This window comes from Micromys minutus, assembly GCF_963924665.1.
Source record: "Micromys minutus genome assembly, chromosome: 26".
Lineage (NCBI taxonomy): Eukaryota > Metazoa > Chordata > Mammalia > Rodentia > Muridae > Micromys > Micromys minutus.
Window position 1 is genome coordinate 10,258,620 of NC_137961.1, and position 27,119 is coordinate 10,285,738.

Below are 27,119 nucleotides of genomic sequence, written 5' to 3' on the forward strand. Positions count from 1 at the left end.
TAAGGCTAGCTGGATTTGGGAGAGGACATCACACGCTCATTTGAATTCTGTACTTCACAAAACAAATGTGTTGTTTGATCTTCTTCCCTTAAGTCTAGTTTCTGTTTGTCAGGAGACATTTTTACAGTTCCCATGGGTCAAGCCCTAAGCTGTGGATGAGAGGAAGCTGAGGCCTGAAGACTGGTTTCTCCACCCGCCCCCAGAGACACCCCAGTCTTCATGAGATTTAATTTCCATGGCCAAAGGTAGGGATTATTCCCACCCATCAGAGAATGGAGCACACAGCAAGCGCTCCAAAAAAGCTCAGTGTTGACTGGACATGTGGCTTAAGTCAGGTATTTTCCTGTAATCCCAGCAGAAAGAGAAATGGGAGCTCAGCCCCAGTAATAATTGCCAGGTTACTTTCAGCTACAGAGGGGTTCCAGTTTAGTGGCTGACAGGGTGGCTCAGTCTTTAGACTGTTTTCCTTACAGACAGGAGAACCCGCATCCCATCGCCAGCTCTCAAGTGAAAAGGAAAGCCAGGTATGGTGGTGCGTACTTGTGATCCCAGCGCTGGGGAGGCAGAGTAAGGTACATCCTTGGAGCTCACTGTCCCTGCAATCTAGCCTACTCAGTGAACTCCGGAGCAACAAGAGACCTTGTTCCCACCCTGCCACACCAAAGCTGAACAGCATGTGACGATCGATACACACACACACACACACACACACACACACAGTCAGACACACACACAGTCAGATACACACAGTCAGACAAACACACAAACACAGTCACACACACAAACACAGTCACACACACATACACACACAGAGTCAGACACACAGACAGACACACACACACACACACACACACACACACACACATCCTATTCAATTCAACTAAACAATTCAACTATGTCTTAGCTCCTTATAAAGCCATTAATCCTTATAAAGCCATTGACTTCAACCAACCTTAAGTATCTATTAAGTAAATATCCATTGTTCAGATACTATCAACATACAGACTTAGAAAACAAATGCAAACCACAGCAAACTGTACCAATTTCCTGCAGAAGAAACATTTCATTGACCTCCTACACTGACAGAGTAGATCACACAGGCCACCATTTCTTTTGACTCTCTTTTGACTTTGCTTTTCACACTTGACTGAGATCTGGTCAGGACACAAAGCTCTGGTACCTACAGTTGAATTTGCTGTTCATACAATACCTCAAAGAGTTGTCCTTTGCCTGTCCCTAGAGAAAGAGTCACCCTGAGTAGCCATCCCTGAAGAATGGCTGACTCACTATTCCATGCCAACAAGCAGGTGCTGTCTTTTTCCTACCACAGGCTCATCACCTCTGTGCATGGTTATCTGTTTACTTAGCTAACACTTTCACATAGATGGATGTAGTCTGTGGACAATATTCTGCATCATAACCCCATATCTCTGTGCATAGAAAGTGTTACTCCCTGCAGTTTGAAAATGCTCAGACTTAGACTCTGAATTAGATACCCTAGAAGTGGATTGAAGGATTGGAGTCAGAATGAGCTCTGTTTCTCTACCAATCAAGGCAATCCTCATAAATCCCTATTTTTTTTCTCATCCTCCTCCTCTTCCTCTTCTTTTTCCCCATGAGAATTTTCCATGGATCAGGTTATACTAAGCCATTTGTGTTATTTGACTAAATCACCAGGTCAGTTCTAGAAAACCTTATTTCCATTTAAAAATAGACACTTGGGGCTCAGTAACAGTTATGTACCAAATATGAGTAAGGCTTTGGATTCCGTAGATAAACGATAAAAACAAAACTTTAAAATATCCTTAAGTGTCATTGAAGTTCATCACTTTCCAAAATTTTAAGACCTAGAGTAGCTGCAAGGCATGGCGGCACAGACAGCTAATCCTAGCACTAGACAAGCAGAGTCTGGTAGAGTTCTATGAGGTCAAGGCTAGCTCAATGTACACGGAAAGTTTCAGACCATCAAAGGCTACATAGTGAGACCCAATCTCAAATTTTAACAAGAGGTGGGGTAGAAACTTGAGTCTATGCTTTTCTTAGCAGCAAGCCACCTGCCTAAAGGAACCAAGTCCCTGTCCTTCATGGATGTTAGAGGCTGATAATCCGTTTCTTTGTTCTCCCTTAATCTCTAATGCCACCCAACCACCAAATACAACCCTTCGGATCAGCAGAAGCATTGAGGCTGCTGTGATTAAAGTATCTTAGTAGATCCTGCTCCCTCTCTGTCCTACTGACTTGGGGGTCAGCAATTCGCCATTGCACTCGGTGATGTCGCAATGCTTGCCCTTGATCTGAAGGCCCTGCACAGTCCAGCTTCCGGGATCGGTGTCTTCCAGAATATTTCCCCAAAATATAACCTATGCACACAAGTATCTGCATTCACGTGAAGTTAACACGTGTGTCTTAAGAGCTCAGTACACCCCTGTACACCTATATTCCTTCATAAACACACACAAGCTTACAGTGTTTACTTACAATGCACTTCTGCATACACACTCTCACCTTTAAAAACATCTTAGAGGACATCTTCCCTACACAAATACAATATACTCACATATCAGTGTGCACGTGTAGTCCTATACACTCGGTGCCCTACATACACACACCCCTCCACACATACCCATGTGCACACACATGAATTTGTACATGTACTACCTTGTGCGCGTGCTCATGTGCGTGCACGCGCACGCACACACACACACACACACAATACTAGGTCAAAATCTGCAAATGGATGAAAGGTCTAAAAACGGAAGCTAAATTTTATCATTTAGCAATTTCAGTGATAGGACTGAAGGACATTTTTATATCTTTGCAAAAGTATTACTTTTGGAAAATAACGTGGCTGGATGTCCTTACTACTGTTTCCACCTGCAATTCCAGCATTTGGGAAGCTGAGCCAGGTGGATGACTGCAAGTTTGAGACCGGCTCCAGCTATGTTGTGAATTCCAGGAGAGTTTGACCTACAGAGTGTGACCCCGTCTGAAACACAAAACAACACAACAACAGTGTGGCTTAGTAATCACCGTATGCTGAAAGTAGACACTGAGTCTCTGTCAAGACGTAATCAAGGAGTGTCTGTGTGCAGCAGACATTTTGGGCTCCTAAAAAAAGCACTGCCATTTTAAAAAGAGGAAGAAGATTCCTCCTCCGTGGGCTCTCCTCATTTAGTTTCATTTCTCAAAGGACTGCAGAATTGACCGCATTAGGTTTGTATTTCACATCTTCACGATGAGAAAAGATGATTTTGATGATCGTGTGAATGAGTGTCATTCTCCAACATATATTTGTGATTATTATTATCCAATGGCTGGTGAGTTTTAAAACATACCCAGAGCCTTGGACATGCTAGGTAAGCACTCTGTCAAGGAGGTCCACTCCCACCCCCAGTACCCCCGTATCTCCTCCTGCCATGAGTGACAGGCTGGAGGCTTTGGAACAAATGCCATCCCAGCTTTGGAAGACAACAGTGATGTGCACGGGCCAACTTGTGTTTTTTTAACAGCATTTATTACTCTCACCTTCAGAAGGGGAGCTGAAGGAACTTGGGGTGCTTCAAAGGCCGTTTAATGTGAGGCTCCTGTACTTATTCTTATCATCACTATGTCTGACGCTTCTTCCGTTTTGAAAAGAAAGTACATCAGAAGTCTGTATATTAGGACAAAGATAGCTTGCTATCCTCACATCTCTGTGTTAATATTTATGAAGAGGACTGATGCACAATAAAGCCATTTCCGATGTGACAAACGACACGGTGAGTCATGGGTCTGCCTCACCAGATAATGCAACAGGACATCCTGTAGGCGCTGTGCACTTTTTTCCAGCGCTCCGATGTTTTGTTTCTTTTCTGGCTCTGCAGAAGACACAAGGGAAATGGGCTTCAGCCAAATACACATCGTATTTAGAGCTTCCACTTCACATAAAAAAATGATTCGAGAATGCTTTTTGGAGTGCTACTTTCTCTGATGGCATGTCCTCCTTTGGATTTTTTAAATTCTTCTTGGTGAAATGGCAGGACCTAAGGCCAAGCCTCACGCATGCGGGGTCTGAAGCCTGCCAGCAGGTCCTGTCTCTTGTTTTACAGTGCATCATCTCCTACTGACTTCCTTCATCCCCTCCCTGCACCTCTGTTCTGTCGATACTGGCAATGTTTCCTTGAACCCCCACTCGTGACTCCTGTTTCTGGCTCTCGATTTCTATTGTTTGGTTTTGCTAATTTGCCGTCAAGATGGAGGTCTGGCTCTGCAACCCTAGCTGGCCTAGAACTTGCGGTGTCCTCCTTCCTCTCTCTCCCATGTTACAGGAACGCCGCCATTCTTAGCTCCAGTTTTTACTCTTCAGAGAAATCTAAGCTTCGAAAAGAAAGAGACAGAGACAGAGATAAATGGTAGATACTTGGTTTTGTGACATAACTTTGTCCCCAGCTCTCACACCCTCTGTCACATGGTTTTGTCTTCTTCCTAGCAGAATGGGGCAAATGCTACTAAGGACCTGTCCTCTTCCACAAAAGGCCACCTTCTATATTAGTAGTCTTGTTATCACAACAAAATACCTGACGAGACCCCAAGGAAGGAAAGGTTTATTTGACTTGTAGTTCCAAGAGATAGAGTGCATCATGGCGGAGAAGGTACAGCGGTAGGGACAAGAGGCAGCTGGTCACACGACCTCCACTGTCAGGAAACAGCAGGTACCTGTGCTCTGGGCATTTCCTCCTGTCTAGTCAGTCCCAGGTTTAACCCATGGAGTAGTACAGCCCCATTTCGGGTGAAACTTCCCATCACCAGCAACTTAATCCAGATCACTCTCCACAGTTCTGCCCAGGGACATGGAGAATCTAAAGATGGTTTAGACTGTCACACCTTCCAAAGGTTTCACGACTATACAGCGTCATCACAAACTACTCACTAAGTGCTTGGCGGATGGTCTATGGGACACACTGAATACTCAAACATCTATATATGATACACAGACCTAATACAGCTTGTATTTAAATATATATTTATGGCCTCTTCGTTGTAAAGAACTGCCTAAATATTTGAAGATTTCTCTTTTTACTAAAGTGAAAGAATTTGATTACTAGTTTATTTGATTAATTTTCAATCTTTACTGAGAACAACCCTAGGTTTTATTAAGACAAGACCTCACTAGGTTCACTCAGCCAGCCTTAATCTTATGCTTTGTCTCAGCCTGCAAAGTGCTGGGATAACAGCTGTGTTCCTTAGAGTTGGATCTAGGTAGCAATGAATTCTTTTCTTAGGTAAAATGCTTTGAACGGACAATAAAAGGCTTCGAATGGTACTATAAGAAGCACCGAATCTGAGAACTGGATCTTGTTACAGAAGCTGGACCAACCCCCACTTTACAAAATGAACAAGCTGGCATTTCACGGCCGAGTAACCGTGAAATGACAACGGGCACAGAGACCTCGGATTTTCTAATACACGTTTTTTTCCTCTTCCAAAAAGACGATTTGTGTGGCCAGCAGGTATCTCTAGAATTTAGGTTGTATTTGTTCCTAAGAACAAAATGTTATTGATGTAATTGTCAGTATATTGAACAGTGTATTTACCTAACAGATATTCGCTGGATGCCTTAGGAGCCGCTCATTGTCCTAGGCGTAGGTAAAGAGAATCAAGGCTGTCAACTCTGAGAGGCACAGAATCCTCCTGGGTGTGGCCCTGTAGCATCAGCCTGGGATGTGGCCACCTGAGTCTGCATCCGAGGTCTAGATGGACAGACAAATGGATCATCACTGAGTGGAGGCTCGGGTCACTGAGTGGAGGCTGGGGTCACAAGGAAGTACAAGTTGACCCCGGTGCCCCACTTACCAGGGACATGATTTTAAGCATGTCTCGATCTTGTGTGTAACATGACTGTCGCTTTGGCGTGACTGACCTGATACATGGACATGGGAGTGGTTCATGAGCTCCAATCCCTAACTGAAAGGCTATTGGCAGGTAACCTTGACCACTGCTGGAAGACGGAGGGTCATTTTCTTTGGGAGTATGGCCACTAGTAGGCTGCCCATATCCTAGTGGCTGGCCCAACAGCCACATACACATGGGTTTGAATCGGTGGGTTATCAAAAATAAAAATTTTTTAAAAAGAACATGAAATTTGGGGGAAGGACGTGATAGGGAGCTCTGGGGGGGGGCGGAGGGGGGAGTGGATAACATCCAAATATGTTGTGTAAATGTATGAAATTTTCAAAGAATAATAAAATAAAATAATGCTAGGCACATTCTCCGTGTAGAAAAGGAAGGCCCTGTAGAAAAGGAACTGAGTCTGTGAATGCTTCCAGACTCTAACTCAAATATCAAAAACCCTGAAGTCCCCCTTCAGAATTGGGCATCTTGTAATTAATTAATATTTTGTTCAATACATTTTCTGAGAAGTAGATTATCTTTCATATTGTAGGTGGGTCTTATCTAGCCAGGTCAAGATTTTAGGAGAAAAAAAAAAAAAAGATGCCATGAAGGAAAAGTAAATTGTGTCAGCAGGATGCCCTTGGACTTGAGCTGTAATAGTGACACATTCCTACATTTCCAGTATATTGGGTATTTCCAAGATAGCATGTGTTTCAACCTCTCCAGTCCCACATGTCAGCTCCTTGGACTAAATGTTTTCTTCTCTCATTCAGACACACACACACACACACACACACACACAGAGAGAGAGAGAGAGAGAGAGAGAGAGAGATAGAGACAGACATACAGAGAGAGACACACACATACAGATGCATACAAAGAGACAGACAGACAGGGACAGACAGATGAGAGACAGAGAGACAGAACAGATGAATACACACACACACACACATTCTCTTGATTCTGCTTCTCTGGACCTCTGAATGACTCGTATATAATTTTGAAGACTACAAACCATAATTTTCTAGGGAGCAGTCTACATTTTATTCATTTTTCATTACTAAATTACATATGATAAACTCCACTTGTTCTCTCAAAAAAAAAAAAAAAAAAAAAAAAAAAAGGTTCCAGAAAGATTAGGGCTGACCCTGTAATTCCTGCAGAGCACACTCTTTGGGAATCAGAAGGCCACCATGTGTTTGGTGGAGGCAGTCGCTACTGGAGACGTTCCTGCGATATGGGGCCTTAGGCAGAAAGGCTTCAGAGGGAGTACAGAGAAGAAATGAGACATGGGAGGGTGCGGTGGGGTGGGGGTGGGGAGTTCAGGTGTGGGAAGTGAAACCTCCAGCCAAATTTTGGTTCTATCACTCACTACAGTAAAACCCTGGAAACTTCTCTTGATTCCCCAATCTAGGCTCAGTTTTACAGAATGTAAGATGGTGTTTTTTAAAATCCTACTGTGAAATGTAAAGATTTGGTGTAAACTGGTGACTTCCCCAGATACCTGAATTAAATTACCTTTAGATCAGATCAGAGATTAAATTACCTTTAGGTTTTCCCCAGGAGCGGGACATTGTTGAGATTGTTGTCTTTGACTGTCTATTCTAATGCTAAGTGTGAGCCTCCAACACCCTGAGTCTATATGTTGCCCCTGGGACCCTGTCCAGAGTTATTTCTGCCTGATGAATAAAAATGCCAAAAGCCAGTAGCTGGGCAGAAGAGACAGACATAGGTGGGGTTTAGGTTGGGGGGGGGGCGGTTAGGGTTGGAGGAAGAAAAAAACATGCAGGAGGGAGAAGGAGAATATGCCATGGGTTAGCTGAGACATAAAAGCATGTCCTTGTGGGCTAGCCAATTGGAGTTAAGAACAGCCCAGATGAAACATAGCAAGTAATAACCTGGAGTATCAATAGATGATATTGAACATGGAGGCTCGGAATCTTCCCAACTCTTGTGCAGCTTAAGGCTTACTGTAAATCTAGAGGCTGAGGGTGTGTCTTTTATCCAGGAACTTCAATAATCAAAGGCAGGGTTAGAAACCCCAGTCTCAGATTTAAATAATTTACTATAACAGAGCATGGTGGCACACACCTTCATTCCCAGAACTCGGGAGTCAGAAGCTGGTGAATCTCTATGAATTGGAGGCCAGTCTGACCTACATAGACAATTCCAGGATGCCACAGAGAAACCCTGTCTCAAAACAACCACCTACATTCCTCCCATGAACCAAAGCAGAAAGTCACTTCTCAGAGTCTCAACCATAGTAGTAATATTCTCTTACATCTTATTCCTGGTCATTTAACAAAATTACAAGTATGTTCTGCTGGTGTGCACTGGGTTTAATACTTAGGTTAGCAAATAAAAGAGGTCTGCCTACCTCTTCATTGTTTGGCCCATGCAGGTAAACATCAAGACTAGAATAAGGGTATAAAGTGACTGTTATTGACAAGAAGTAAAGGCAACTCACCACAGGATTTAAAAAAAAATGATGCAGCTGGAAAAGCTTAAATAATGTGGCATTTAAACTGGTCTTTGAAAAGTGCATAGGACTCGGACACACAAAGACAGACAGTATGGAAGACATGGATGAGAGCAAAGGTGTAAACGCACACACACACACACACACACACACACACACACACACACACACACACACACACCTCTTCTGATCTTAGGTTTCTCTGAATACTAACTTCACACATTCCCCTCCCTGTGCCCATACTATGGTACCACCTCTCCACTGATTACCATTTCCACTTGCTTCACTGAGGAAAGACTTATTTGGGCTCATAGGGTTTGGCTCGAAGTTATTCAGCTTATCAAGGCCTAGAAAGCTTGATATGGGATGCTTCACAAAGAGCAAGCCAATGGAAGCTGCTTGCTCACATCACAGGGGACCAAGAAACAGAGCTGAGCTATAAACCTCAAGGACTGCCCCCTAATGACTCCCTTCCTCCAGCTACCTCATTTCTTCCTTGCCACCTCTTAAAGGCCCATAACCTCCAAAATACCAGCCACTGGAGACTACATATTTAAATATATCAACCCACTGGGACACTTTACATGCAAACCATAACCTGCTTCTAGCCCTCCCCTCCCCCCAGGCTCATGGCCATCTCATAATGCAAAGTGCATTCACCTCAGATTCAAAAGTCCTGGATTTCCAATAGTGTTTAAAAGTCCAGAGTCACTCTGAGACTTAAGACAAGGTCATAGCTGTGAGTACCAGTTCTTAAAAACTGATGTACACATTCAACATATATAACAAGAGAGCAGTCATAAGACAACAAGGAAAGATTGCAGCAAAACCTGGAGTAGCAAAGGGAAGTGTCTGGCATCTCGGCTCATGATGAGATCATCTGGCTTCTCGTCATCTAGGGAAGACTCATCCTCCAGCATTAGGGCCTGAATTATATGTGACCTCTTGTGACCTTGGTTGTCTACTTACCAGAAATCAGATAATACCAAAGCCACAGAGCACACATGTGAAGGATTTCTTTGATCAGACTAATTGAGGCAAAAAAGATCCAACCTAAACAAGGACATGGAAAAGGAAGAAACGTTTGGGTTTTGCAGCTTGCCTCTGCCTCTTGCTGGCAGATTTGCCTATTGCCTGTATTTTAGAGCTAACTTCTTTGAAATTCCAGCACAGACCCAAAATCAGCTCACCAGGAATCTTCTCACACTCCTTTGCTGTGAAGGTTGTTGTGCTGGCTGCATATATGGTAACTTGACACAAATTATAATCATCGCCGAGGAGAAAAGTCCAGTTGAGAAAATGCCTCCACAAGATCAGGCTGTGGGCCAGCCTGTGGAGCATTTTCTTAATTTGTGATTGATGGGGAAGGTTCAGCTCATTGTAGGTGTAGCCATTGCTGGGCTGTTGGGCTGGTGTTCTATAAGAAAGCAGGCTGAACAAGCCATGATGAGCAAGGCAGTAAGTAGTACCCCTTTCTGCATCAGCTCCTGCCTCCAGGTTCCTGCCCAGTTTGAGTTCCTGTCCTGACTTCCTTCAAGTGATAGACTATGTTAAGGATGTATAAGTCAAATAAATCCATTCCTCCCAACTTCCTTTTGGCTGTGGTGTGTCATCACATCGGTATACACCCTAACATAAGACAGTTATTGATATAGAAAGCAGATTCCTTTTACACAGAGAATGTTAACAATGAGCCATGAATAAGGCCTCAGCCTATATGGTCTTCACGTATGACCTAACTCCTTTCTGGAATATCTTCTAAGAATTTCACAAACAAGACTGAACTTTTTGTTTACAATAAAATCTTTTTTTTTTTTTTTTTTTTTTTTTTTTTTTTTTTTTTTGAGCTGTAGAAATGGTCCAATAGTTAAGAGCACTGGCTGCTTTTCCAAAGGACATAGGTTCAATCCCCCTACCCCCCACACCTCAGGAGGTGTGACACCATCTTCTGGTCTCTATGTGTACTGTATACACACGGTGCACAGACATGCATACAGGCAAAGCGCCCATACACACAAACTAATAACATTTAAAAAAAAAAAAAAACTTAAATCTAAATTTTCTTTACAATCCTTGTGACCTAAAGTTTTATGATGTGGTCAGCCTTAATCCTACCCAAGTCACAGGAACTGCCATACTGTGTCATTTAGGTTCCTTAGCAATCCTTAGAGATGTAACATCAAAAGCCAAAATCAAAGAAAAAAAAAAACCTATATATAGCTACTGTAAAAACATTTCATTGATGCACTCTTGGTATTGGTATCAGATATGTCTTTCTTCCAGGGTGCCTCTTTCTCTTAATCTTCATGCTTAAAATCTATATTAAAATCTCTTTAATAACCCCAAGATCTGGTTCATATTGCCTTGAGATGAACTAGCTTTACCTGGGTAAAGGAGATCCTTAAAAGCTAAAGGGAATGTCTTTGACTTTGGGTATGAAGCAGCGTCTCTGTCCCCCCATCACTGACACCAAATGAGTTCATTACTTCTGAATTTGGTCTCACTCAAGTCGGCAGAGCGCAGCCTGATTGTTCACCAGAATGTGACATGGCATATCAGGCTTCTAGGTCAGTGTCTAATAGAGTCCTTGATCTCCTCAGAAAGCACATGACTGTCTCTATTATTTACATTTCTGTGGGTGTTAGGATTCTCCTCGTTGCCACCAGGATGCCCTATGAAACCCTTCTTATGTCATTCTGAGATTTTGCGGACCACGTGTCCACATTCTCCCATATTGCTACTAAAAATCCTAGCATTGGCTTCACCAAAGCAACAGCCCGGGGCTGGGCACCTATCTGCGCTTTGGTTCCTTTTCTCACTTCCGTGACCAAATATCTGACCAGCAGCAACTTTGAGGAGGAAGAATTTCTTTTTACTCACGATCTGAGGGGCTTCAGTATGACAGCTGCCTGCTCACATCTCAGCAGACCAGGGGCAGGGGAAGAAAAATGCTGGGACTCAGCTGCTATCTCCCCACCTCCCCTTGTTTTCTTCTATTCAGTGTAGAGCCCCAGTCTCTGGGATGGTGCTGACAGCTTTTAAAAACTGCCCCTCTCAGTGAGTCATCTCTGAAATATCTTCCCAACCATGTGAAGGAGTGTGCCTCACTAAAACCCTAGGCTTCTCTTTATCTAATCAAATTAATGACCACATACTAACCAATGGGTTAGAAAACTTGACTGCTCCATCCCCAGGACTTGCACAGAGTTGAGGAGAGGAGAGTCTATGTCTATACAGTGCACAAAACCAAAGGAAGTATAATTTATACAGAATAACCTCTTCTATAACCCTTAGGTCCTATAAATTGCTATCCAGTTTCAAAATCATGTTAGTTTAATCAAGACTTGGCTGTTGTGAAGTAAGGGTAAATAAGAACGGCCTGAAATTCTAAGTCTGTGATGGACTTTTTCTTCTGTACCTTTGAATCTTACCTATAACCAGAGCTAGAGAATGTAAGAGCCAATGGTAAATTGTCACGGGAGGGTCCAGTTTTGGAGGAGTGACATTCTCAAAGCCTAACAATAAATGGTTAAAACTAACAGGGTCTCTGAGGAGCTCGTACACAGAAACTACTTCCATCTACAAAGCAGATACACGCAGAGCCAGAGAAACCCATCCCGGGAAGAACTCTGCCTTCTAGAAGGCAACAGAGACTCTCCCACGTGCCCTGGAGAAGTGTTCACAGCTCTGTAGTTTTCTGAGGTGGGGCTAAGGAATGCCAGAGGACCAGAATGAACCCACACTGGACTCCATGACACTTCCTTGGGTACATGACATCACTAACCTGTTGCTCTGACATGCTCTGAGGACATAAGCCACTGATGCTCAGGCTAAAGCACATCAACATTTCCCACACAATTAGACTCTTATCAATTTCTGGGGCACACTTTTTGTTTCATATCAATGGTGGCCACGCACAAGAACTGGCATTACACAAAGCATCATGGTCAACTGGCTTTGGTCTTTCCTGGATTTATTTGATGTCTTTGGGTGGGGGGTTCTTTTGTTTCTTGAGACAGCACTGTTCTGTGTAGCTCTGGCCATCCTGGAACTCAATCTTTAGATGAATCTGGCTTGGAGCTTACAGAGATCAGCCTGCCTCTACCTCCTGAGTGTTCGTGTTAAAGGTGTGGGCTACCACCACCCACTTCATTTAAAGTCTTCTAACAGTACAAAATCGTAAGTTCTATAAGATGCTAAGTTTATTCAAAGGTAATATAGAACGGGCATCTAAACATTCAAGATGGGCAAATACAGGCACTCATAAATGTACATACACACATGAATGTTATAACACTGGCCAGTGAAGATAAAACTATTAAGATAAAGAGAGAAATGACCAACATTGTTATGTCAACATTCTCAACTGGCTATGTTTGCCTGGTAGGTATCAATAACAAAATTTAGAATTGAATATAAGTTGGATGTGGTAATTCATGCTGACTTAGGAAGATTGTTGTGAGTTTAAAGCCAGCCTGGGTTATGCAATGAGTTCAAGGCCAGCCTGAGCTGTATAGTGAGATACTGTCAGAGAGAGAGAGAGAGAGAGAGAGGGGAAGGGAGGGAGGGAGGGAGGGGGAGAGAGGGAGAGAGAGAGAGAGGGAGGGAGGGAGGGAGGGAGGGAGGGAGAGAGGGAGGGAGGGAGAGAGAGAGAGAGAGAGAGAGAGAGAGAGAGAGAGAGAGAGAGAGGGAGGGAGGCTGAGACCCCTGTCAAGACCAGAGCAGCATCACTGCTTTCCTGCTAAAAATCAGCATTTGATAAATTCCTGCATGGATGGTATCCTTAGTCAGAGTTACTATTGCTGTGATGAAATGTCATGGCCAAGCAGTCACTGAGAACTCCGAACAGGAACTCAAACAGGGCAGGGACATGGAGGCAGGAGCTGATGCAGAGGCCATGGAAGGGGTGCTGCTCACTGGCTTGCTCCCCCTGGCTTGCTCAGCCTCCTTTCTTATAGAACCCAGGACCACCAGTCCAGGGGTGGCACCACTCCGAGTGAGCTGGCCCTTTCTCCATCAACCACTAATTAGAAAATGCCCTACATCAGAATATGATAGAAGCATTTTATCAATTGAGGTTCCCTCCTTTCATATAACATTAACTTGTTGACATAAAACTAGCCAGCACCAATGGTATTTAATAATACTTGTTGCAAATTTTTTTATAGTCTGCAAGTTTCTTTTAAAAAATAATTCTCTGCATCTGTAAGTAATTTATGCTAAAGACGCCTATTTTTTCCTGGAAACAAATACAGGTTTGTTTCTTTTTCCAATTACTACCATTTTGGACATGGGAAAGTACACACACATTCTTTCTAAGAAAACCATCCTGGGTGGCTGCAGTCCTGTGGGTAGTTAGGCTCACAGATGATGAAATGCTCTTAGATATTTGAAATTAGTCTCTGGAATATGAAGTTAAGTGGGGATAGAGGAATAGGGATAGAATTTGGACAACTAGTTTTTAGGACTGAAAAAGAGCAGCCGCCAGGAGGCTTGTGCTGAGGTCCAGCCTGGAAGTAGCTGGAGAGTCCTGGCTGGACCCAAGGCTATCCCCCTAGAGATCTGAGAGCACAACACAGCTTGCTGGTAAGCTCGCCATTCAGATCCTAGGCTCCTGCTACCACTATACAGAACAACCCAGGGGGAGGAGAACTTGGAAGAACACAGTTAGGGATGGGCATGAAGCTCCGCTGTAGAGTGATTGGTTAACCTTGGCTAACCTATACCAGGTTATTGATTGATTGAGATTGATCTCTGGCACAACCGGAAAGAAGAACAAAAGAAATAAATGAAGAGGGGGTAGGAAGAAGAAGATGTAGAGAGGGGATGATAAGAAGGAGGAGGATGAAGAGGATAAAGAGGAAGAGGAGGAGAGAGAGCATCACAGTGCAATATTCAGTGCCTGACTACTCCCGTAGCTGTGACCCTGGATATCTTCGCAGTAATCCTGGTCCTGCCTGAGGATGGGGTTGCCATCCTCTTTTACCCATGGAGTCTCTCCCCAAAATCTCTGTCTCCTGAAACCTCTGTGTATTAACAGACTTACCTGCCACTTTCAACTTGCGGGGAAATAATTCCTGGATCCACATCTTCCAGCAGGAATCAAGCATCTCTCCGTGTTTTCAGATCAGTGTTGTCAGGGTTACTTCTGGAGGTACCCATGATGTCTCCTAAGGAAAGTGTCTTTCTGTAGCCGGAGCACCAGGCCCCTCCCAGTGCCTGCTTCCTCCATCTTGTTTTTCCCAGCTATTTGCACAGTGCTGATAGCCCTCTGACTAAAGGACACTGGGAAACTACTCTGAAAACTGGCTTAAGGGAGCAGGGGAGGCTTTCTCCTTGATCTTTATCATTTTTTAAACCAACAATCAAATTCCAGTAAGCTCTTTTTATCCAAAAGTCATAGGCACTTAACATTTGACAATCTTGCGTAATAATAATTGATTATCAGTGAACACACCCATGGTTGTGGGTAAAAGTTTGGTAAGAAATGGAAAATGTATAGTCGCAGAGATGGAGAGATAGAGAGATGGAGAGATAGAGAGATAGAGAGGTGGAGAGATGGCCCCTTTTGCCTCCAGATGAACTCATGTACTAAGAAGAAAAAAGCGCTTTATGATAGAAGTTCCCAGCCAGCAAGGTGTCATCTGAATCCTGTGAGGGAATACTGAGCTCAGAGAGAATTCGATGAAATCACTGATGTTTGTGTGTTCTAGAGATGGTTGGTTGTGAGCCGTCATGTACATTCTGGGAACCAAACCAGAGCCCTCTGCAAGAACAGCCAGTGCTTGTCGTAACTGCAGAACCAGCCACAGGTGTCCTATCTTAGGAAATGGAGGGTTAAGTGACTAGAGGGTAAAGGATTATTATTCCTCTAGTTGTCAGATGACAGTTCTGACCATTTTCAGGTAGAGAGATTGGTGGAAGAGAGGGAGAGATGGGGAGAGTGCTAAGGAACCAAAGTATGGTGTCTTAGTCGGGGTTTCTATTCCTGCACAAACATCATGACCAAGAAGCAAGTTGGGGAGGAAAGGGTTTATTCAGCTTACATTTCCACATTGCTATTCATCACCAAAGGAAGTCAGGACTGGAACCCAAGCAGGTCAGGAAGCAGGAGCTGAAGCAGAGGCAATGGAGGGATGTTACTTACTGGTTTGCTTCCCCTGGCTTCCTCAGCCTGCTTTCTTATAGAACCCAGGTCTACCAGCCCAGTGATGGCACCACCCACAATGGGCTGGGCCAGGGATGGCTCCACCCACAATGGGCTGGGCCCTCCCCCCTTGATCACCAATTGAGAAAATGCCTTACAGCTGGATCTCATGGAGGCATTTCCTCAACTGAGGCTCCTTTCTCTGTGATAACTCCAGCTTGTGTCTAGTTGACTCAGAAGCAGCCTGTACATGTGGTTAAATGTAAATAACAGGGGGATTGGGCAAAGAATATATGTTATTCCGTGTGTGTTACTTTAGATACAGTCCTGTGATTCTGAAACTATGTCTATCTAAAAATTGAAACATGTGTTTCTAGAGACCATAAGGCCACTTAGAAACCAGGTTTGGCATTTGTAGAATTGGAACTCAGGGTGGTGAGACCAGCTTGATAAGGAGAGGAGAGCTGGGCATCCATGCTGAAGATCTGAGGCCACTGGGGCCTCCCTCTCTCAGAGAGAACAGAAGCATGCTCACCCCGGTTCTTCTTACCTTCCAGACAGGGCCTGACAGAGCTTGGAAACCTCTAATCTGATTGCATGAGGCAATCTTTAATGTGTAGTTCACCGTTTTGGTGTAGCTACCGTGCAGTACACTTCTGTGTATCATCCAATGGCAGAATAACTTCGGTAAGACTCAAACTGTAATTATGGAATTGGCGTCATGATTCTTAGCATGCGGCTCACTTTTAATAACGTATTGTTCAGGTTTGCTCCCTGGTAATGTCGGACAACTGACTCGGTTGGGAGCTGGAGTTCCCTGTTTGATTTGGAAAATGGAGCAGGGCTGGGGTTTCTTAGCTGAGGCTGTGTCTGTGGCATCTCAGGCTGAGAAAGTGACTGAATAAAAAGTTTCAACGTCTCTTGAGTGAGCGCGCGCGCGCGCGCGCGCGCGCGCGCGCACACACACACACACACACACACACACACACTGTACTACAAGGTTCAAATCCAACACATCCACTTCACACAGGGAATTCGGGCAATCTGCCTATTCATGCCGAGCCTTTTCTACCTACACAGTGGAAAGAGCAGAACATGGTTGTGAGGACTGAGTAAGAGTCTCTTTGAAGAGCCTGCCTGGTGGTGGTTATGACAAAGAAGCCACTAATTACCTCCTTCCCCAAAAATCTGGGTGAACTATTACTCCTGGTTCCCTTGGAAAATTCTCCCACACCCTTCCAGCAAAGTGAACTTTCTCATCTCTGAAGTACGGTTTTCTAAAACCAGCAGGTTTCATGATAATTGTGCCAAAATGGGCGACTGAATCTCTCAGTGGTTCCTGATGGCATCTCGTTAATAGAGCGATCTAGGGAGCTTGAGGTTGTTGGGTTTCCCTCCAGACACTGACTTGATTGGTCTGGCAACGATGCTTTGTGGTATTGCCATTTAGATCACATGGGTCTCCAGCCAGGCTTGAAAACATCCAAGGGAGTCTCTCTGTCCGCTCCTCACAAGAGTCAAACAGGAGCTTGTGCAAAGAGGTGTGTGTGTGTGTTTGTGTGTGTGTGTGTGTGTACATGCTGGGCTCAGAAATCTGGACCTCTGGAGAAAAATTCCCCAGGAGAGTAGAAGGGGCGACAGTGACAGTCAATGCCAAATAACTTAATCTTATCCTGATTTGCCACACGCTATTAGCCAAGACTCCAAGGGCTCAAGGTAAGAGTGCAATTACAGCTAATGTATTGAAGAGGTCATTCAGCAAAGCCCAGAGTATGAATTCTCAGAAGGTGAATTCCTCTAGAGCAGTGGTTCTCCCACTTGCTAACGCTGTGACCCCATAATTATGGAACCCCCATGGTTATGGACCCCATGTTTATGTGACCCCATGGTTATGGGACCCCATGGTGATGGACCCACAACCATAAAGTTATTTTCATTGCTACTTCACAACTGTAATTTCACCACTACTATGAAATATAATTTAAATACATGTATTTTCCAATTAGCCCCTGTAAAAGGATCATTCAACGCCCTCCCCCCAAGAGGGTTGGGGTGCACAGATTTTGAACCACTGCTCTATAGGATACTTGACAGATAACAGCTCATGTGTACCACAGATTCCCAGGGTAACCCACTGGCTACTCTTCAGCAGGACAGTGACAGTAACATTGTTCGTTATGGGAATAACCTCACTCTTATTGTTTTCGTTTGAGGAAGTCTTCCCGTGGCTTAGTGATGGGAATCCTCTGAAAGGTGTGCTCTTTCGTGATTTAGTCTTCTGGTGGACATTGTACACTCACTTAAATCTAAGTGCTCCAGGTCACTTAATCACTTACTTTATTCCTTCTTGATGCCACCAGTAGTGTGGGCTTGTTGGCACCCGCATCACCACAGTCACTGTAGAGCGGTCTTACACCATGGGCGCTATGACAGTTATGACATCACTAGGTGATACAGCTTTTTGTTTTCATCTTCGAAGTCCCAGGGTTCATTGAAAACATGAGCCAGGCACTGCCGGTGCTCACACCTTTAATTCCAGCACCTGGGAGGCAGATCATATTTCAAGCCCAGCCTACTCTACAGAGTTGAGTTCTAGAACAGCCAGGATTACAAAGAGAAACCCTGTCTGGAAAAGAAAAGAAAAACAACAACAAAAAAAGAGATGTATCTTTATGCAAATGTCAGTCTTCCTCAGTACAAAGGACGGCTCCACTGGACTTTGTTACAAAGTGGCTGCTCTGACCTGTTGAACTGCAATTAGGGGATCCCAGAAAACAGAAGTCAGATTAGCATAAGTGGGTATCATAGTGTCAGGCTAATTGTGTACCTTGGTTCAGGAAGGGGCGTTCGTTTATCGAGTCAAAACTTTGGTTTGAACAAGCCATCTTACAACAAGCACTGGTTATGCACCTACAGTATGCCAAGCATTGTGTGTACACACAGGGACATAAGGGCACAGCCTTTGTTAAAAATGTGGTAACAGCTACCGGGACCACGCGCTAATCAATGCGAGCCCGGCTACCGAAGGAGGGCGGTTCTTGATAAGTAGACTTCCTCAGCTCCATTTTCCTGGAGGCTTTAAGCTATTGACACGCCTTTTAAATGCTCAGCTAGTTCCCACTCCTCATTCCAGCGAATATCTCGAGCACCCCTGGTACACCTTTAAGGAATTTGGTGTTTTGATTGTTAAAGCAAAGATTCTCATTCCCAGTACCCTTCCCCAACTCCTGTCCAAACATCTACTCGCTGGTACCCATTTCTCTCTGGGGAGCTCCAAACATTCACAGTGATCAGAGAGTGCTGCTTCTGTTCCTAAGCACACAAGGCGCTGAGGAGTTGGGTCAGCAACGTGGGGGGAACGTTTTCACGACCCTTGAGAACCCCCCCACTCCCAGATCTTCCATGCAACCCTAAGGGAGAATGCTGTTTCCGAGGCTGCCCCCACTCTTCCAACTTGCATGCTGGGTCTCCAAAGTCTGTTTGCTTGCAAAACCCTGCGCGACGGCCACACCAAATACCAAACCTTGGACAGGAACCAAACGGTCACTTCCCCGCCCTCCCAGCACAGTATGCAAATCCGAGCACCAGGAAGTAACTGGGACCTCTCGGGCCGAGCCCAGCGACAGCCAGTTCCTCTCCCACCAAGGCGGGCCTGGGCGCCTCCCGGCCAACGTTCTGCAGCTTGTAGCCTGCTGCAGGCCGGGCACTGTCCCCTGAGCAGTGTGCCCGCAAGCCCGGCTACGCGTCCTACTTCCCGGGCCCAGCAGCTGCTTCCCAGGCGGGCCCCGCAGGGCTATCCCGTCGCGTACGCAGCTTTTAACCGAAGTCACCGTGGAGTTCCGCCGCCCCGAAACTTCCACCGTGAGCGAGTGAGTCAGGGGCTTGAACACAGGGTGCTGTGTAGGGTGGACCGGGCAGGGACTGGGGATGGGTCATAGACCGGAGCACTGGTCGCTTTCTTGGCTCGGGACCCGGGGTTTCGGTGCAGCCACGGCTCCCGCAGCAGAGGTCGCGCACTGTTTCTTGGTGGCGCTGGCGCTGGCCCCGGGTGGTGGTGAGAGCATCCAGACTCCTCCAGCCTGGGGAGACTGTGACTCGCCCGGGCGATCGAGCGGGGACGCGGGGGCGGCGACTCCGCAGGTGTCCGCAGCGGAGCGACGCGGAGGCGTGGTGGGAGGTGCGCACGGGGTGGGCGCCCCTGGGTCCTTGGCGTCAGTCTCCCGCATGCTCGCTCTAGCTTTTCTGGCAAGGCAAGGAAGCCTGAGTCCACTCCGATTAGAAAGGGAGTCGCCTGGGATCCAGCCTCCAGTCTCCCGGCCAGGAGAAGTGGGGTTTGACCCCAGCCCCTCTCTAAGGTTGGCTGGCGGCTGAGGTCCCTGGTGACGTCGAACGGCTGCCACCGAGGCTGTAGCTCGACCTCCCGCGGAGCTCGGCTTCTGTCAGCGGGCAGAGGAGTAGTCCGACGCCTTGGCCAAGAGGAAGCTGGAGTTATTTTAAGAATTCAGGGATGCCTTTCCTTCAGAATGGGGGGAAGGGTGTATGCGACAGTTCCCACTCGCCCGCCTTATCTGGGCTGGCTGTAGTGGCTTCCCTAATGCTGTTTATGTGGTGTTTTTTTTTTTGTTTGTTTGTTTGTTTTTGTTTTTTGTTTCTTCCCCAATTGTCCTACCACTCTGGGCGCTTGTGGTTGTTTCTTCATTTCTTAGAGTACCGGTGTTTGTGTTAATTAAGCTAATCCGCCCAACTTCCTTGCTGCTCAGAATGCAGGTGGGAATCTAGGCCAAGCAGTCTCTCAGTTTGTGTGTGACTGTGGATTATTGAAGTTCCCGGTTTGGGTTTCCTCCTGATTGACAATGGACCTACTTCATAGGTTTAGTACACTGAAGGTCCTCGGAGAGTCTCCGCGTTATGTAGTGCTACTCGGTACAACTGATTCTCCATTAAAAATAAATAAATAAACGGAGGTCTTGGGTGGGTGGCACTTTGGTGATTTTTAAACCTGAGACCACATGTCTGAGGTGAGCTAGCTGACTTTTGAAAATCTATTTAGTATTACCTGAAAGGTGTGCTGCCCCAGAGGTCCCTCAGACCCCCTCAGTTCAAGAGGCCCCGAGACTAATGAGGAAGACGATGGACTCTTTGCCCAGAAGCTCAGCTAGCTGTAGGGTGTTTTGTCTCTGTGCTGTCAACACCCATAACGTGTTTTAGGGAAATAGGCTCTGCCTTGCGGGTGCTGGAGCTTCCTGAGCCCTTCTTAAGTGACAGAAAACTCCCCTCCCCCTAAGACTGATGCTTACCCAGTCATTTGGAGAAAGGCAGGGGAGGGGGGGTTGATTTGGGGGTTTTGTTGTTTTTAAAATTCGTCTCACAAGAGCCTTGACAACGAACCTCTTGGTTTGTAAGTGGAGTAACCTTCTGAAGAGGGCAACAGATGTGGAGGAAGAGAGGTCGGGAGCCAGGAATACTGAGCTCTGTGTGGTGTAGGAACCATTTGCCAGAGCTGAACTTTTGGACCAGCCACTTGGACCATGGATTGAGCTGGCGCTCCTCAGGGCAGATGTCCATGGGCTTTTCATCCTGACAATGTCAGTGCCAAGACAACGATGTTCTCTTTCTTGTCCCACACAAAGTCCTGGCGCCTGGTGCTTGGTCGCCTGGTGCTTGGTCGCCTGGTGCTTGGTCCGGGCTCAGTGAGGATCCCTTGAAGGAGGAAGGAAGGCTGCCTACTGGGCACAGTAGGGGACTTCTGACCCTTTCTGTCTTGGTTTCTGTACTATGGGGAGGTCACTGTAGAATAACAGCAGAGCCAGGAAATCCCTGGTCATGACTCTACTCCCTGTGGCTTGGAGGAGGTAAGGCGGTTTCTGTAGAGGCTGTCACCCTAATTTATTTCAGAGCAGAAAAAGCAGTCCTGCACAGCTTTGCAAATCAGAGACTTCCAAGACCTCCTCATTCCTGCGGTGTCTGTGTTCAGAAAACAAATTACAGAAACATCTGGGGTTAGAACTTACTCTTACAGAGATACCACTTGAAGCCATATGATCATATGTAAACCTGCACTGATGTTACAAACAGGAGCACAATATGTATACATGTACAGCATAAGATGTTGTTACAGCTCACTGGGACCAAGGAAGCACCAGATACATAGATTAACACAACACTCAAGTTCATTAACTGGTGATCTATTGGCAATGGAACCAGCCTGGGGCCTTTCTGAGCAGTTCTTAGCATTGAAGATGATTCTCTCTCTTTCCCTCTCTCTCTCTCTCTCTCTCTCTCTCTCTCCCTCCCTCCCTCCCTCCCTCCCTCCCTCTCTCTCTCTCTCTCTCTCTCTCTCTCTCTCTCTCTCTCTCTCTCTCCTTCCTTCCTTATTTATTTGCTTGTTCATGACTTCTGAGGCTTTCTCAATGCTGACTTCATTTGGACCCCCTCATGGTTCCCTACAGGATAGGCCAGGACAGACGTGGAAAAAGAGATTCAGGAACTTGTCTCAGTTAAAAGGTTAAACGGTCTTTGGATAGTACCGGTGTGTTTTTCCTACTTTGCCAGTAGCCAATTACTTAAAATTGATTTATTATTTAATCACATTTGAGAAAGAGAATTAGGAAGTCATTTTCTTTACTTATTTGGTAGTGTTTTGTTTTGTTTTTTAAACTAAGTATGGGGATATGTAGAAGGAGATCTCCAGGAAGCAATCTTTTATATTTTCAGAAACGTTTCCCCTTAGGTGTGGACAGTTCATAACTGTTATGGTGATAACCTGTATATCAGCTGCAACTGCCTTGGTTACAACACTTACTAGTCAACCATAAATGTCCAAGAACTAACTTTCAAAAGAATTCTCTCTGCCATCACTGGAAATAACTTGTCCACATGCTGTACCAGCTCTCTGTGCTTGTTAGGGTAAGAGCACCATTCCCAATGAAACTACGAAACCCAAAAGACCCATGCAGAAGACCATGTGTCTGGCCTTCTGGGTGTCTGCTGGGCTTCCTATCTTTTAATGAAGAGAAGGAAATGGAAGAGGAGGGTCCTTTTCCAGTCAGAAATACCGAAGTATTTCTACAGCCGCCCAGTTTCCTGATGCTTAAATTGTGAAACTGAACTCTGTCATCATTTCTAACACTTAAGTTCCCATTTGAGAGGAGATACTCAAGTGCAGAAAATGGGGCGTTAACTGAGGGATTAGAAAGTGTGTAACAGGGCAGTGTCAAGACTTATGTCTTTGTCTTGAGATGGCAAGAGGACCTTTCCTGTAATGTTGAGTGACAAACTTACATAATTATGTCAAATTCTGCCACAGTCCCATTTCTTCACTTTTAGTCCTTCAGTCTTTCCTTCATCTTTCTCTAGCTCTCCTTTTCCATCCTTCTTATTGGATAAGCCATTGGATTTGTTGCTTGCCATGAAACTGCTTCTTGAAAGTTGTGTTCACAGTTGGGACGCAGTTCTCTGGAAGCCCTGCTGACTTCACTGCGTCTTATCAACCACCAATGTCTTTCTAGGGTAAGTCCTGCCATCTTAGAAAGACTCCTCTTTCTGTCACTGGCCTGAGGCTAGTTGAGCAATTATGTTCTCACTATTGTAGCCACAGTCACGGGTACCCACAATCATAGTTCATAAAGCTGAGGTCCCTAATTTGTGCTGTTATAAATGGTGTCATATAAAACCACACAGAAGCGAAAATCACAGTCATTCATCTTGTTTTCAAGACCTGGCCTTAAATTTCCCAGACAAACCTCAAGGTCACTATGGAGCTGAGGGTGACCCTGGACTCTTGAGACAGCTCACCTACTTTTAAGGGCAAAATTACAGGCGTGTGACACCAGGTCTGGCTCATACATCAGTTTGAGAGACAATTTCTTAAGTGTCTTATTGACTAAGAGGGAGCCTTCCTATGTGTGTGGCCTGGACCATTTCCAGTTTATTTTCTTTCCTACAGTTTATACTTCAAAGTCATTCATTTCCTTTGTGCCCAATTCCACCTTTTTTTTTTTTTTTTTTTTTTTGTAAATATTCAAAATGTCGAAGGTTATCTTTCTGACTCCAGGCCATCTTGATTGGAAGCTACTCTTGAACACACCTCCTCCGGTCCCCTCCTCTCTCTGTGCTAACAAGACATCTGTTGGGAAGCTATATACTAACTTGGAAGGGGATACTTTTGAGTGCAAGGAGTCCATAGGTGAGACTGTAGAGGTGGATCAATGTTTACTCTTGTTCCTGAAGTCTAGATGGCTACTTGGTGCTTGGTCTTGTAAGTGTCAACTCCCATGAGGCTGAGGGAATGGAGAAATAGGTCTCTGAGAGACTCTCCAGAGAGGGAGGACTACTTCTGCTTTCCACGGGAAAGCTGTGTTGCTGAGAACAGAAATCAGCCAGAGGGAGAAGGCACAAAGGAAGTGATACCCCCCACACCCTGCACCATCCAGTCATTTGCCTGTGGGGCCCCTCCCTTCAAACCACTCAGAATCGCCTTTCCCTTGGGGTTCTTTCTACCAGCCTTGCTTGGTCAACAGGTTCATAGCCAGCTTTCCTTGGAAGAAGACAAGGAGGATGGGTGGAGGAAGGGAGAGAAGAGAGAGGGAGACTGAGCCAGAGGGAGAAAGGGTGAAGACTCTTCCCAGGCAAAGACCCTCAGCAGGAAGCTGAATATTTTGAAATATATAGTCTTGATTTTTTTCAAGCACCAGAAAGATGTATGTTTTGAAATTTCCCCTCATGGAAACTCAAAGTAAGATTTCACAATCTTTAAATGTTCTCACAATACAAGATCTTGACTGTAGTAGTTTAAGGATTATTTTTTTAAGCTCCTGAATTATAGTCTTTTGTTAAACTCTTCAAATGCAGCAGTACTGTGAACTCTCCACAAGCACAACCCCTGACCTAAAAACATACTTAACATATGCCCATAGCACATAAAAACCAAGTGGACAAATCAAAGGACGTCGAAAACTGACTGAAGAGCTTGTCTTTTATATCAGGGTGGTTGGGAGTCCTCCTGATACACTTGGGCTGCAAGTGAGCAGAGGTGAACCTGGGTCTGGCTGTAGATTTGTTAAAGAAATACAGATTCAGCTGGCTAGGGTGAGACACAGCTGTAGTAGCAGCTATTCAGTAGGCTGAGGCAGGAGGGTCATTTGAGCTCCTGAGTTTGGGGCCAGCATAACCAAAACAATGAGATCCCATTTAAAAACCACACAATCCAAATACAAATTAAGAGACATGTATCCATGTAGCATGTAGTCTTTGCTACCCCCCCTTTAAATGCTCCAGGATGCCCAGGTTCCCTTGGATGTATGCATAACACACACACACACACACACACACACACACACACACACACACTTACTTTCAACCTTTCTTATGACTCGATTGCTGAGTGTTTCCAATCTTCCACCGCTAGTGTGCCCTTCCCAATACTCTTAGTTCGGCACCATAAATCTGCCCTCAACTTTAGTTGCTCAGTTGCCTTCTCCCTGTTCAGCAACCCAAAACTTCCCTCAGCTTTAGTTGCCCTTCTAATCTCTGTTTGGGGAAACGGCCTATGGCCACTCAGCCTGAGATCTCAACATGGCTGGTTACCTTTTCTCCCTCCAAAGCATGGTGAAAATCTCCCTCTTCTCCTGCATCTCCTAGCTTGCCTGTGGGGACCTGGAACTCCAGCTTTTTTCCTTCCACCCATCAGCTGGCTCACGGCATCTTTATTGATCAATCAAGAACCAACTGGGAAACAGGACCTTAGCATCAGAACCACCCACTACATGTCCTTACAAAGGAATATCCTCCAAATATAAACGCCTTAAATAGCATTTGATTGCAAAATGCTCCCACTCCCTGTCGTATGTTTTTGTGTGTGCATGAGATCATGCATGGAAGCCTTAGGTTGGGACTCCTTATTTAGAGTTCTTCTAGATGGTTCTTTTAGGGAAGGGTCTCTCAGGCTAACCCAGAGCTCACTCATCTTGCTAGCAGGCATCTTCAGGAATCCTGTCTGCCTCTCAAGACTGGAATCACATGAACGTGGATTCTGTGGCCCCTTGTTTCAGCTGCAGGTGCTTTAGCCATGGAGCCATCTCCCCAGCCCAAAGGTGCTTTTTAAAAGCTGAATGCAACTGAGGAACGATAAGAGTAGGGGAAATAGCCTTCCCCAGGGAAGACCCCCCCAACTGTTTTTGTAATACCAGCCATAGGTCTTAAGATCAGATGCTTACAGATAACATTATACAGACTGAGCAGGTTGTATTTATGTGTTTAGGAACACACACACACACACACACACACACACACACACACACACACACACGTGTAACAACAATTAAAGCGAGGCCATGAATTTGAGAGACTTTCAGCATTAAAGGGAGGGAAGGGAAGGAGGAAATAGTGTAATTCCAAAAGGAATATTAAAATAATATTAAAAATAATAAATTTTAAAACCTTTGTGACTCATACATTAAAACTGTACACATTTGTGAAGTACCCTGAGATGTTTGAATACAGATATGTCTACATTCTACAGTGTTTAAGGGGGTATGAATCTGTCCCTGCCATAATTTGCATCTGGGATGGTCTCTAAAGTATCTGTGTTTAAGGCTTCGCTCCCAGTTTGGTGCTGTGCGGAGGAAGTGGGACTTCCCAGAGCAGGACCTCATGGGAGGTCTCCAGGTCATTTTTGTTACACTCTTAGAAGCTATAGTCAGTTCTCGGGCCTCCTTCTTCCTCTGCATTATTTCCTACTGAGGAGATGAGTGTGTTTTCTGTGCCACATGCTTCATCCACAATGTGCCTCTTTGTCATAGGCTCAAAGCATGGGGACCACGGATCATGGGCTGCTCCACTCCGGGTTAGGTGCCAAAACAAAGTGCTTCCTTTCATTAAAAATAAGTAAATAAATAATAAATAAGCATTATAGCATCCCTTAAAAAACTCATCAGTGGGGAATACGATTTATAAGCTCTACTTGTCAATGTTTTTATTCTAAAGTCTTCATAGTGTTTTTTTTTTTTTTTTCTGGGAGGATAAATGGGTGATGGTTTATTTATTTACTGTGGCATTGTGTGTACTAAACAATCTTTCTACCGCCTGCTTATCTCTTCCAACTCACATCCTTGTTCTATTTTACATCTATTTATTTGCATATGTGTGTGATACTGGCAAACACTATACAACCAAGCCTAATCTCAGTCCCTTTAAACATACCGGGAAGTGATTGTATTACTCACAGGAAGAATCTCCTTCACCCCTCCCAGAAAAAGGAGGAGAGGAAACACAGGAGAAACCCCTGGTACAGAGCTCCAGTTCCTGCTTGGAGGATGGATGCTGCTCAGTCCCACACACCAAAGGTAGCCTGCTGTTGTCTGCTCCACTGTCCTGTCAGCCTACAGACAGAAAAACAAGGCTGGCAAAGGATGCTCTTTCATGACAAAAAAGGAGTAAAAGTGCCCCAAGTTAAGATAATGGGAAACCTCAATAAACACATTTTAGGGTAAAAATACCTTATTTTGAAAGCATCTCTCTAAATTGCCCAGGCTGGCCTTAAATTGAGCAGAATACACACAGTTAACAAACAATGGCAGACACAGAGGCTACAGGCATAAGTTAGGGAGGTGAGGAAACTGGATT

General features: G+C 45.0%; 1 protein-coding gene across 1 annotated transcript in view; it reads left to right on the forward strand.

Moving 5' to 3' along the window:
• Positions 1-19,160: 19,160 nt before the first annotated feature.
• The window catches only part of LYN (LYN proto-oncogene, Src family tyrosine kinase), a 103,261-nt gene continuing 95,302 nt past the window's right edge, over positions 19,161-27,119 (forward strand). Inside the window, exon 1 of the mRNA XM_080938743.1 lies at positions 19,161-19,366. The gene's annotated coding sequence lies outside the window, so the exon portion shown is untranslated. The remainder of the gene's footprint in view (positions 19,367-27,119) is intronic.